The following is a 14,406-nucleotide window of genomic DNA, read 5'->3' as shown; positions in this document are numbered from 1 at the left end:
CCATTGTGATCCTTTCCCATTTCACTCGGGCATTTCGGGTTGTTGAAGTAGACCCGAGGGCTTCTGATACTCCATTTTAACCTTGGCGCAAGTGAGACACTTGCCTACGTAAGTGGCAATCTCTGCTTTCATATTCGGTCACCAATAATGTTGTTTGATATCCAGGTACATCTTGTCGGAACCCGGATGGATAGAGTACCTTTTTTTGTGAGCCTCATTCATTATCACGTCCCGGAATCCGCCGAACTTCGGTGTCCAGATTCGGTCAGTAAGATAATAGGCTCCGTCTTCTTTGATCGTCAGATTCTTTTCCATTCTGCGCAATAACTCATTGGCGACGTTTTCTGGCTTCAATGCTTCCTGCTGAGCCTCTTTGATTTGTGAGGATAGATGGGAATGGACGGTCATTGTTAATGTCTTTACTCGGCGACCCGAGTATTCCTTTCGACTTAAGGCATTGGCTACCACATTCGCTTTGCCCGGATGATAATTGATTTCGCACTCATAGTCGTTCAATAGTTCGACCCATCTCTGTTGTCTCATGTTCAATTCCTTTTGATTCAGAATGTGCTGGAGGCTCTTGTGGTCTGTGAAAATGGTGCACTTTGTACCATATAGGTAGTGCCTCCAAATCTTTAATGCGAAGACCACAACTCCCAGCTCGAGATCGTGGGTGGTGTAGTTTACTTCGTGGGTCTTTAGTTGCCTTGATGCGTAAGCTATCACCTTTCCTCGTTGTATAAGCACACAACCCAACCCTTGATTAGAAGCATCGCAGTATACCACGAAGTCCTCCGTTCCTTCTGGCAAAGCCAGCACTGGGGCGCTGTAGAGGGATTGTTTCAGGGTTTGGAAGGCAGCTTCTTGTTTGTCATTCCAGTGGAAAGGTACACCCTTCTGGGTAAGAGTGATGAGAGGCTTGGCGATTTTGGAAAAATTTTGGATGAACCTTCGGTAATAACCAGCGAGGCCTAAAAATTGTCGGATTTCGGTTGGGGTTCTTGGGGTTGCCCAGCCCTCAATGGATTTGATCTTGGTAGGGTCCACATGTATTCCCTCTTCGCTGACTACATGACCCAAAAATTCTACTCTACAAATCCAGAATTCGCATTTGGAGAACTTTACGTAAAGCTTCTCTGCTCTCAGTGTTCCCAAAATCTGTCGTAAGTGTCTGCTGTGCTCCTCCTTACTCTTAGAGTAAACGAGTATATCATCGATGAAAACGATCACGAAATTGTCGAGAAACGGCCGACAGACTCGGTTCATCAGGTCCATAAAGGCTGCTGGTGCATTTGTGAGACCAAAGTCATGACTACGAATTCGAAATGCCCATAACGGGTTCAGAAAGCAGTCTTTGGAATATCCTCCTCTCGGACTCTTAGTTGATGGTATCCGGACCTCAGATCTATCTTGGAAAAGTAAATGGCTCCTTGGAGTTGATCAAATAGATCATCGATTCGGGGGAGTGGGTATCGATTTTTGACGGTGAGCTTGTTTAGTTCTCGATAATCTATGCACATTCTAAAAGATCCGTCTTTCTTCTTGACAAACAGAACCAGAGCTCCCCAAGGTGAAAAGCTCGGCCTGATGAATCCCTTGTCGAGGAGTTCGCTTAGTTGACTAGATAACTCTTGCATCTCGGCAGGAGCTAACCTGTAGGGTGATTTGGCGATTGGGGTGGCTCCAGGTACAAGATCGATTCGGAACTCGACCTGGCGCTCAGGAGGGACTCCTAGCAAATCCTCAGGAAAATCACGTACTTCAGGAATATCGTTAATGTTTTTCTCCTCCTTTGTTATATCCACGACATGAGTAAGAAAGGCGTGATTCTTTTTATGCAAGCCCTTTTGCGCTTGGATGCAAGAAATGAGTCGGAGGTTTGAGCCGGGTTTATCGCCATAAACTATTAGGGTTTCGCCGTTGGGTAGGTGAAGGCGAACGACCTTCTCGTGACACATAATTTCAGCATGATGGGGGCTTAACCAATCCATGCCAACAATCACATCAAAGCTCCAAATATTAACATGCATCAAACGGATTGGGAAGGAGTGATTATTTAACGTTAGTGTGCACCCTACGTAGATATTGTTGGTTGATTCTGTTTTACCGTTGGCCATTTCAACCGTATAAGTTTCGTTCAATTTGTGAGGATTTTGATTGAGTGGGTGTTTGAATCTGTGACTTACGAAGCTTCGCTCAACACCACTATCAAATAAAATGCACGCATAAGAGTTGTTGAGGGGAAACGTACCAGTCACCACTGTTGGATCTTGCATCGCCTCTCATTTCCCCATGGTTAAGACCTTCCTGCGTTCTGATTGTTGTTCTTGGGGCAGTTGCGTTTAAAATTGTCGGTTTCCCCGCATCCGTAACATGCGCGTCTGGCTTCGACGTTGTTGTCATTGGGCTGCTTGTTTTACTGTGGGGGCATCTTGCAATACCGGACAGTGTGTCCTTTTCGATTGAAGTTGGTGCATTGGAAATCCTTGCATGCCCTGTAGTGGTGATAGTTACACTTGTCACACTTGGGATTGGATCCCGCGTATGGCTTTGTTGGCGCTGTTGTGGTTGAGGCTGGGGCGGTTGGGGCTGGTGTGGCTGGAGCGGTAGCAGAATGGACTGCTACTGCCTGTGGTTTCTTGGATGGTCCTGAAATCTGTCGTCCTTTACGCTTGTTCTCCCAGTTCCTCTTGTTCCCTCCTTCTTGTTTGCTCTCTCCCTCGGTTGCTTTGGTACTTTTCTTGTCACTGTGATCATAAAGCTTCTTGGCTAGGCGCTTGGCACTGTCATAGGTCTCGGGTTTTGAGGCAATCACGTTACCTTGAATGGGAGGTGTCAACCCCCAGATGAATCGCTCGACCTTCTTTCCCTCGGACGTAATCATACCATGACACGATAGAGCTAGTTCATTAAACCTTTGAGATGTATGCGTCAATGTCCGAGTTCTGCACCGTAAGGTTCCATACTTCTTGTTCGAGTTTTTGTACCTCCCCTCGGGGACAGCACTCGGCGATTAGCATCTCCTTGAGCTCTTCCCAGGACATGGCGTTTACAACGGGAAGTGTCATGGCCTCGATGTGACCGTTCCACCATGACAGTGCCTGGTCGAGGAAAGTGTAGGCCGCGAATTTGACTTTACTCCCTTTTGGACATTCGCATATCTCGAACACCGACTCCACCTTCTCGATCCATCGTTTCAGAGTTATGACTCCTCCAGTCCCGTTGAATGTGCGGGGTCTTGCATTGGAAAAGTCCTTGTAGGTACAGGCCTTTACAGGTCCTTGATTCATCCCTTGGTGGGAACTTCCCGTCCCTTGACCATTTCCACCACCATTATTTCCGTTTTGAATGTTGGCTAGCGATGCTGTTACTGCTGCTGAAACTGCCGCTTGAAAGGCTGTTGAGTTCATTTCCGGCGGGGGTGGTGGTGGTGGCGTTGTGTTGTTATTCCTACAGGTTGGTCTCATCGTCATCTTTCTGTCATGGATCAGAAGGACAATAAGTATTCAATGTATTTTATTTCACGTTTTCTTGATTATAGAATAGTATCGGTGATTTGGTTGCATACAAGCAAGTATGTGTATAAAATCAACATGTAATAATAGCAATAGAACACATAACAGGTAACACATCATGAGCAGACATATATCCGTTTTTCATTGATAATAATGTTTTGAGTACATGGAAAATTGCCTTCATAAGGCGTACAATACTTGAAGTGAAATAAAATCTAACAGAGTAACGACTCCACGAGTAGTGTAATCACTTAATCATGTCATCGATAATACATAGGGAAATGCACAAAGGAAAACCGATACGGTAGCAAATAAACAGGTACTAGCCGCGACGAGTAGGGCCTGGTGGTGCTGACGATGAGGTAGACGCGCCTTGGAGTTCGTCTAACCTACGTTCGGTGATCTGTACACGCTCCTCCAGAGCGGTGTGTCTCTCCTGGTATTCTCTGACCTCCGCTCGTGCAGTGGCAAGATCTTCTGTGAGCCGTTCCATTGGATAGAAGTCTCGCTCTAGGTCTCGCGTGCGAGCATCCGTAACCTGCATAGCCGCCCGCATCTGCATTACCCGGTCGGCGGTCACTTGAGCCTGGTCACCGATGTCCCTAATACGTCTGACCGCGACAGGGAGTGCGCGATCCGATGGTCCTCCATGCTGGAGGTTGTAGTAACCTCGGTTTATCCCAAATGGCGGTTGCTGACCCTGGCGTCGGCCCCATCTCTCAATATCGTCAGCCCAAGGAGGTGTAGGGTCATTGTAGCCCATCCTCTGCGGTGGTACCCTTGCCATGTAGGGAGGGTTGATAACTTCAGACTCTGCGTCCGATTCCTCGTCCTCTTCAACTTCCTCATCGTCCTCTTCCTCGATTTTTTTCATCGACGTCCTCTTCTTCAAACTCCATCGGTTCTTCGGGATCCTCCATGGGTTCCTCGGGGTCTTCTTTTGGGCCTTCCTCAATCCAACCCCTATTCCCCTAATTGGGAAAAAGGGTCTCCGGAGAGGTGAAATCCTGCCATGTCGTCTGTGCAAGAATATATGAGTACGAGAAAATAGATAGAATGCCAAAATACTCTTATAGTATTTTAATTATTTTAGGTTTGGTCCTTAAAACTTTTGGGTAACAAGTTGGGAAGCTTTAGACTTGTTGCAACACCACTACCACTCCCGAACACATGTTGGTCATATCTCAAATAAATATAGTTGATCGTGCTATATTTATCCCATATATGAGTACATAACTGCCCAGGTTTGATTGTAGTGTTCAACCTTTAAGTTATCTTGTTTTGTTCTTGTTATGATACAGTCCTAGCAAGTATGTATACTTTTAGTCAGAGTGTTTTAGTCCCATTGTATTTATAGTTGTATATCTTGTATGGCTAGATATACTAGTTCACTATAAACAATGCTCTGATACCAATCTGTCACACCCCCGGACCAGACGGCGGAAACATCCGGAGGCGGGTGACTTCATTGTGCAGTATCCTAACAATTGAATATAATTGGAACATAGCAAACCCAAACATCATACATTGATATAACAAGCTTACATTGTTTTACATCTTGTTCATGTTCTTGAATTACACAAAAGAGACAATATTGAGTACATATCAAACTACATCAAAATAAAATTGGTTCCACGTTCCATTAACCTGCTTGTTGATTTTCTGAGAATACAAGTCGTTTGAAAAGCGTCAACATAAAATATGTTGGTGAGTTCATAAGCATTTTGTATAAAAATCTATGGTAGTTGGTAAAACCAAAAAATCTCATATTTTCTTATCATAAGGTTGTAAAGTATCGATTCAAATCAGGTATAGTTGCATGTGTGTTTTAGTTTATCGTTTTTCAAAATTGTATAAAATTGTTTTCCCCAGAAAATCCTATATTTTCTGATGTGTAAGGTGGTGGTCTTAAAACCCTAAGACTGATGTCATAAAAGCTTCGTTATAGTACTCAAAACAATCGTTGTCTAAAATCGAAAGGTGTAACTTGGGTAGTTTTCTAAAACATATTGTTATATTCTTAGTGAGTCATTATAACCATACTAATATGACGGAGTGCATGTTCTGACGTTCTTCAGGCGTCAGTTTCGTTTAAGACATTTGTCACCCTAGACTGGCCGGTCTAGCTGTAGCGAACAGCGAAGGTGCGGGGTGTCAACCCCGTATAGATCTATACACAAATTTCCGCTCCCCCTCCAGAAGACTCTGGTTATAATTCTTACAGGACTTTAAGCGTACACTATTATTTATATATATATATATATATATATATATATATATATATATATATAGGTACTGTGAAGATTCATCTGACTAGAATACTAACAGATTTTTGAGTAAATCGTTGTAATCCATTATTTATTACATAAATAACAATGGTGTACTTGTTGACTAGATATTTCGTTTTTGTTTATAGAAAATATTCCCTTGTAAATCAGTTTTGTCAAAATGACCTAATATTCTTGATGTCGGCAAAATGGTCTTTCAATTTATAATTTAACAAATAATACCCATTTTTGTCAAAAGGGCTCGAATCTATGTAATTTGTTGAAAGTGGTCCATTTTCTCCAAAATACTTGTTTAAGCAAATTTTGACGTAAATACTTAGGATTTTTGTCATAAAAATTTGTAACTAGTATTTTGTAACCTTCTATTTCTTATTTCTTATACATAAGTTGTGAAATAAGCTTCAAACTCTTGAGGCTTGCTCAAGTTTTCGAGTTTTAGGAGTCTTTATAATTTTTGTACATATACTTAGCATACAAGCATAATAAGCAATTTAATCAAGGTTTTAAACAAGGTTTTGACTTGCATTCTCCCCCAAAAACAATAAAAATCTCGAAAAAGTAGGGGTATGAAGCTCACCTTGAGTTGGTTGATGAGTTGGTTGGAGTGATGAGATGAAGATCTCAAGCCTAAGCTCTTGGATGAGTTGAGGAACTTCCTGGGAAGGAATGTTGTCCTAAGGGTTTTTATCACATATTATTATAAATACAACAATATGACTTTTTCTTGCAAAAGATGTAAAATACTAGATTAATGGAATATCTTATCTAACACCTTAAGGAGCATTGGAAGAGTTGAGCCTTAACAAAATCCTTGCTTTTGCTCTTGAATGAAATATTTGAGAGAATATGAGGGAAGTGGGAGAAGTGGAGAAGTTTAAAATCTCTCACCGTCGTTGCTTTAAGAGGATAAGGAAAAAGGGGGGAAAAGTGTGCATGGAAGTCTGAAGGGTCATCCATTGTTATTTGGTGGTTCTTGCATGGATTACTGAGAATTGCATGGGAAATGGAAGATTACATCCCATCATAAGGTCAACCCCTTATCTCTTTATACTTTTAATATAATACTTTTATAGATTTAATTGTTATTTTATGTAATTATGTTTAAAATAATTAAATTTGACATAAAATAGGGGTTTAGGGGGTCTAAGTTATGAAAATTTCGAGTTTGAAGGAATTCCCGACGTAAAATCTCCTAAAATTAAGGAAAGGTCTGAAATGGTCCAAAAATCTGGAGCATTCCTTGGTTCCGAAGTCATATGCGAAGCCAGCAGGTCCGGACCGGGGAAGCGAAGTCGGCTAGAAATTCTGAAGCGGGTCACGCGATACATTCCGGATCCAAACCTTCCGGAGCCGCGAGGAGATCCGAAGCAGGGGAATTCCGAGATGCGATTCTTCCCGGTTCCTTAGAAGGTATTCCGGACCAAGAGGGTTCTGGGCCAAGAGGGTTCTGGACCAAGAAGAGAGGCTCAGAGAATGAATAGTGTATTCCGGAATGGGCTTGTTCCTTTGAGTTTTCTCCTTCCGTTTTGAGTTGTTTTCGACCAAGGGAGATACATAGAGAGACTTGGGAGAGATTTGAGATACTTAGAGAGATTTGAGATACTTAGAGAGATTTGAGATACTTAGAGAGATTTGGGAGAGATTTGAGACACTTAGAGAGATTTGGGAGAGATTTGAGATACTTAGAGAGATTTAGGAGAGATTTGGGATACTTAGAGATATTTGAGATACTTAGAGAGATTTATGAGAGATTTGAGAGAGATTTGAGATACATGGAGAGATTTGGGAGAGATTTGAGATACTTGGAGAGATTTGAGAGAGATTTGAGATACTTAGAGAGATTTGGGAGAGATTTACATTATAACAATACATGGCTCATTAGGAATCATAATGTAAGCTTTAATGCGTTGATACAAGCCTTACAATAATTGATGCTTACATGAGAGCGGAATTTCCTAGTTAAGAATGCTAGTTGTGACATTTATAAATTTTAAATTTATCAAGTGATTCATCCTTAGAATGTAGCAAATAGACATAGCAATATCTAGATGCATCATCAATAAAAGTAACAACATACTTTTTGTTTCCAAGGGAAGGTGTTGCATGGAAATCACATAAATCACTATGTATAAGATCCAACACCTTGCTTTCCCTAACAACGTCTTTGAAAGGTTGTCTAATGATTTTAGTTAGCATGCATGTTTTACATTTTCTATTATTTTGCATATCAAAAACAGGAATTAAACTCATTTTAGACATGTCTTTTAATCTATTGTAATGAATGTGTCCTAGTCTAGCATGCTATAATTCAGATTTATTAATATTATTGCTAGTACTAGTAGAAGCCATGCAAACAGAATTATCAATAAAAGGATAATTAATATTAAGTCTAATCATTCCATTGCATACATATACAAATCCAATAAAAGAACCATGTTTTGACAAGATATACTTGTCACTTTCTAATACTTGTTTGTAACCACAATTATTTAAAACAATTTCTGACACAAGATTCTTTCGAATCCCCGGTACATATAAAACATTGTTTAGACACAAACACTTTCCAGAAGTAAAGTAAAGTAAAACAGGTCCTAAACCCTTGATTGGTTCAGTTGAAACATTTCCCATTTTCACCACAGATCCATCTTCAATTGGTGGACATTCCTTGAACCAATGAAGATCCTTACATATATGGCTTGTTGCTCTCGAATCAACCCACCTTGCAACATCATCATCCTGCACATAAAATGCTTCAGAAATCACAGAAATATAATTCTGAACATATTTAGAATTATGCATGGAAACAGAAATCTGACCTTGTTGCTTTTCTGGATCCTTGGATCCACTTGGTCCAGCACTATCCTTGTTCACTTTGCGAAGATGACAATCTTTCTTGAAGTGACCCGGTTTGTTACAATTCCAACAAACCAACTTAGCCTTCTTGTTGGAAGAATTTTCATCCTTTCCTTTAAACTTCCTTTTTCCATAAGACTTCTTGGGATTCTTTGAACTTTCTCCTTCCATCATGTTCACAGAAGAGGAACCAACCTGGTTCTTGCCTTTAGGATCGTTATCAAGTTCTTGAGTCCTTAAGAAATCTTCAATCCGTAAATGGCTTCTAAGTTGAGTCAAAGTTAATTCCCCTTTGTTATGTTTCAGATTATGTTTGAAATCTTTCCAGAAAGGGGTCAGTTTGTCAATGATCACAACCACAGAAATGGCTTCATCCATTTTTAGATTGTGTTGAGCAAACTGTCCTAGGATCCTTAACATTTCATGGAATTGTTCCATAACAGGCCTGGAGTCAATCATCTTGTAACCCATAAAGTTACTGACAAAAAACTTCTTGCTAGAAGCATCTCCAGCCATGTATTTGGATTCAAGAGAATCCCACAGTTCTTTTGCAGATTCAAAATTTTGATAGATATAAAAAAGAAAGTCATACATACCATTGAGAATATAACCACGACATATGTAATCATCATTTTCCCACTTTGATCTCCTTCTTATTGCCTCCAAAGGTTCATCTTCAACAGATTCTGGTAAGACTGGCATGGGTGTACTTAGAACATACACCACTTTCAGAGTGGTAAGGAGAAAGTGCATCTTCTTCTGCCATCTACGAAAATCTTTCCCTTCAAACTTGTTCAATTTGTCAAACTTGCTTGTCATATCCTTCACAGAATCGCCACTTACCATGATCACAAAATAGTTCGATTTTTGTTAGAAATTTGGGTATAGAAAGGCTTGGAAATTCTGAGAATTGTGATTATCACTTTCAAATCGAAGTATTTGGATGGTACTCCCAAATCCTCAATTGGATAAGACTCAGAGAGACCAAAACAGAAAATGTTTAATGATATTTTCATATGTACCAGAAATGAGACCAAAACCAACTTTAAGATCTTTGTCTGAAAACTGTCATATGACAGTTTTAAATTGTCATAAAACCATAAAAACTGTCATAAAAACAGATATATGGATAAGGGTCAAACCAATGGTCAATTATCTGAAAAACCAATTTTCTGATGCATTTTTAATATATTAACATACCCTATATAAAAAAATCACGCGCTGACCTGGCAGCTCGACCCCAGCTAGGGGCTCTGCCCCTTGGACCCCGCTCCCAGGGGCGCTGCCCTCGGACCCCTGTTCGTTCAGGGGCGTCGCCCCTAAATGACAGTGTACTTTGAAACTTGATCAAACTTAAACAAGTGTGTACTCCACACCTTCCTTACTTGTTTAATATTTATCAATATCACTTTTGGTCAACAGAGTAATCCCATTACACTTAAATAACATTGATAATAACAAATCACCAACAACTCCTTCATATGTATTTGGTTTACTACTCATTGTTTATTTTATTGTTTAAGCCAAACAATTTGTATTAAACTATATATTTTGTTGGAATATGGGTTTCATCGGCTTTCTTTATGTTTGATTGAAACAATCAAATTGAAATTGCAAACCAACATATCAAAATAAGGATTATAGTCTTATCAATATATGTTAAAAGAAATATTTATCTTTAAAATCATGTTTATTATTTTGTATGATTTCATATTAAGGACAATATGGTAATTTAATATTTTGTTTATTATGTCATAGTTATACCAAATGCTATTTGAACAATCTGTTTGGTTCTATACTGTCCGGTCCAATCCAATTATGTCCGGTCCAATCCACTTCGGTCCAGTCCAGTCTAATCTTGTCCCATAGTCAAATGATACCTTAAAGACCACAAGATATGTAAATGACATGAATGCAAAAGATTATCAAGTAAGAATTATGTCAAAACTTAAAACTAGATCTATCCAACAAGTTATTTTCTATTTACGACTTTTTGCTATGATAATATTCCACTGTGATTGTAAAATTCCAAAATACCAATTAAAATTCCAACTTACAAACCAAAATACCAATGTAGAATTCCAACTTACAAACCAAAATGCCAATGTGAAATCCTAAAGTGCCATTGTACCAAAATAGCAATGTACTAAATAACCAAAATACCAATATACGGAAAGAAACAATCCATCAAGAAGAAAATTTTAAACTTCTAACCATTTTCTTTCCATTTCCTTTACCATCTTGTGCTTCTATCGCCTCTTTAATCTATATATGATTAACAAAAAATAGTTAGTATGTAAAACTTCTAACAAATTACACAAAAAATATTAGGACAATTTAAATTTACTACCCAACATAATCTCATTGGACACTCTCCACACAAAAAAATATTTGTACTTGAAAACACCTCTTGTAAGTCCAATGCACTCTTCAACTACTCAAATGTTGAATTCCATCTCGTTGGATACTCTCCACACAAGACTTTTTTCCCTTCTAGGCCACAATCTTTCATACACTTTTTAAACTTTCTAATTCTACCGTTTTAGTGTCTAATATACATTACAACTTTTAGAACACATTGAACATAGTGGTTGTGATATTTTAGCCCATCTTTCACTATTAGGTTCAAAATATGACTCATGTTGTAACGTCCCGAATTTTCAACACAAATTTTTCATTTTTAAATTATATAAAACATAACTTCAACATCTCATTATCATTATCATTAAAATATCATTTTCATATATTTATTTATAAAATAGAGTTTTAGCGGAAGTCTGAAAACATTATTAATGCCTTTGATGCAAGTACAGTCATACGTGAGTTATCCATCGATCGGAAGAACAACCTGAAAAATAGTTATTCAACAACTATAAGTTGAGACTTAATGAATTCCCCCAAAATATCATATACCAATATATATATATACAATGCATACATATAATGACCTTCAACATAAAGTTGGTCCGCCCCTTTGGCCTTCAACATATAACTGGTCCACCCTATTAGCCTTTAGCATATAGTTGGTTTGATCCTTTGGCATTCAACATAAAGCTAGCCCGCCCTAGTATTTTGGCCCTCAACACAAGACTGGTCCACCCTCAACTCCCACATAATATATTAACACACATACAAAAGACAAACAGTCCAACATAGCAGGCAACTAACTAACTAGTCTAATTGCCTAATAGCATACTACAAGGCAACTACATCCTAACATACATAGGATACATATTGGAGTATACAATATAGTGAGAAAACTCACGTTGACAGTTACTCAGACGACTTGCAGTTATCCCTCCGGTGATACGGGCAATGCATCTAACATGTATTAACCTATAATATTGTTATTTATTAATTTCTTATGGAAATCTGGTAAAAGATAGATTTTTCACTAATTCCAAAATATACTTTCATGGTTGTCAAATAAGGATCAGTTAGGCAGGACAGTTGGGAGGCAGGATCATTTCAACATATAGCTTTTCTGAAATCCAACAACCAAGTCAACGTTCCCATTCTAGACACCTCTCCCATAATCAAGGTTGTAAAAAATGTTCGACGTTAGCTAGTCTGTGGATTGTGTTTAAGGGATTAATCGGCTATGCGGGGATTAATCGGGAGATTAAGCGGGGACAATAACTTACTAAATCGTTGAATTTTAAAAAATTAAATATGAATAATATAATAAGAGAGTTTGTAAAATACCACTAATATCATAACAAAATAGGTTAATATGATTAATACAACTTTAATCATTCCTCAGATAGTTTCTATTGAGATAGAATTTCTTTAAAGTGTTAAAATTCCATCATTTTTTTTATTGCTTCACTCATTTTGTAGGCAGAGATTAATTGTTAGGCATATCTTATTCGATTAGGTAATGCCTATTGGAGATTAATCGGGACCTAATCGAGATTTTTACAACACTGCCCGTAAGTAGACCAATCAGAATATTTAACTAGAATTAATTACTAATATGGTACTGATAACGTCTATTTTATGCATATATTTATGATATTTTCTTATTATTTTATACTATGTTTTTATGTTATTTAGAACTAAAATATACTTAATACGCATTGAAATATTCATTTACAGTTAAAATGGGAGCTGGAATGCAAAAGGAGGAGAAATGAGGTAAAAAAAAATGCAAAAATGATATTGCTGGCAGATTGACCCCTATTCAATGTTTCGGGTATATCTGATGACTCATAAGTCTGATTGCCAAAATTCAAAATGTTCTGAAAACTAGACGAAATTTACTACTACTTATGTGAGAGGGCCTTTTTGCTAATTCGGCATTTATCATATCCAAAATCGGCCTTGAAGATGAAGCATAAAAGCTGGACGGAAATTCCCTCCAAGTTACTTATTCCCCAAGCACCACTTACCTTATTTTTATTTGCTTAATCCCTAAGCCACCATTAGTTTCTTTATTCCAATCCAACCCTAATATTCCATATTAATTCCATCTCCATTCAACTATAAATACCCCATATCATTCCACCATTTTCGTCATCTATGATATTCCACTTCGACTTGTACGACAAGAAAACTTCATAGCTGCTGTTTTGAGGGTCTAGAAGGCGGCCAGAGGGCCGTTAAGCTGATATGGAGAAAATATCTAAGGGATTGGAGAGCAGATTCATGTCGATAATCATGTGGTTTGTTATCGTGACCATGTTTAGCATTCCATTGTGATTCCATTATGTGTTTACTTTCTAATTTAGGTGTAAAAACTTTTTACTTTGTGTTTATGATTGAATGAATCTTTGAATTTGTGGATTAATTGTTATTTGGATTGTTTTATTCGTGTTTAATTAATCTTGTTAAGCTTGTTAAAAGATCCTTATGTGTTAATGATAATTATTTTCTGTTAATAATCAAGTTTATTGAGTTGTATGAATATCTTATTAATTGCTTGAATCATATATTTTTGTGAAAACAAGATTGTATGCCTAGTATTAGTGAACATGAACCTAGGGTTAACTAGAAAATAAATAAGTTAATGTGTGAGCATGTGTGATGAACAACCACATATGAGTTGATTGAATTGACAAATCTAGTTAACTAATATTACAAGTCTTACTTGATTCGAAATGAACACTAGGAAACTTGTTAGTTTAATCAATTGGCCACTGTTTGAATTGACTTGTTTGCTAAAGGATTAGTAATAGTGAACATGAACCTAATCATTTTAGAAATCGGTGAACATGAATAAATAAATCTGTGCGTGCAACTATCTATGATTTTAAGATGTAATTTGTCTAAACCAAAGTACCTAAAGAGATTTGTCTTTCAGTCAGTTTATGGATGTTAGATGTTAAGTGGTATTAAAATATTTAATAAAAATCTTTTTATTGCTTTTGTGTGTTTTGTGTAACCTATAATCAAACATTCTAAATTAATTCACTACCGTTCCCCTTGTGTTCTACACTTGTTCTTACCACAACTATAATATTACACGATTAGGTCCACTGCCTAGTGTGTGTGTGTTAGTCTGGTTGCGATAAATTCAGTTTTATAAATTTAAAACTTGAGCAATTAAATATATATATATATATATATATATATATATATATATATAAATCACACATCAATGTACAACCAACTTGTAAACAACAACTCATATATCTCGGTTTAAAGATTATACGATATTATCGTCTCACAATCACTCGTGATAAATTCCATGAAGTGATTCAGATGAGCGTGGGTTTAATCCAATGCTCAAATCTTATTTCAAGAGTACT

Source organism: Lactuca virosa, chromosome 9, assembly GCF_052849685.1.
Source record: "Lactuca virosa cultivar CGN04683 chromosome 9, Lactuca_virosa_CGN04683_v6, whole genome shotgun sequence".
Taxonomy (NCBI): Eukaryota; Viridiplantae; Streptophyta; class Magnoliopsida; order Asterales; family Asteraceae; genus Lactuca; species Lactuca virosa.
The sequence above is the reverse complement of the archived record's forward strand: the minus strand, read 5'-3'. Positions refer to the sequence as shown.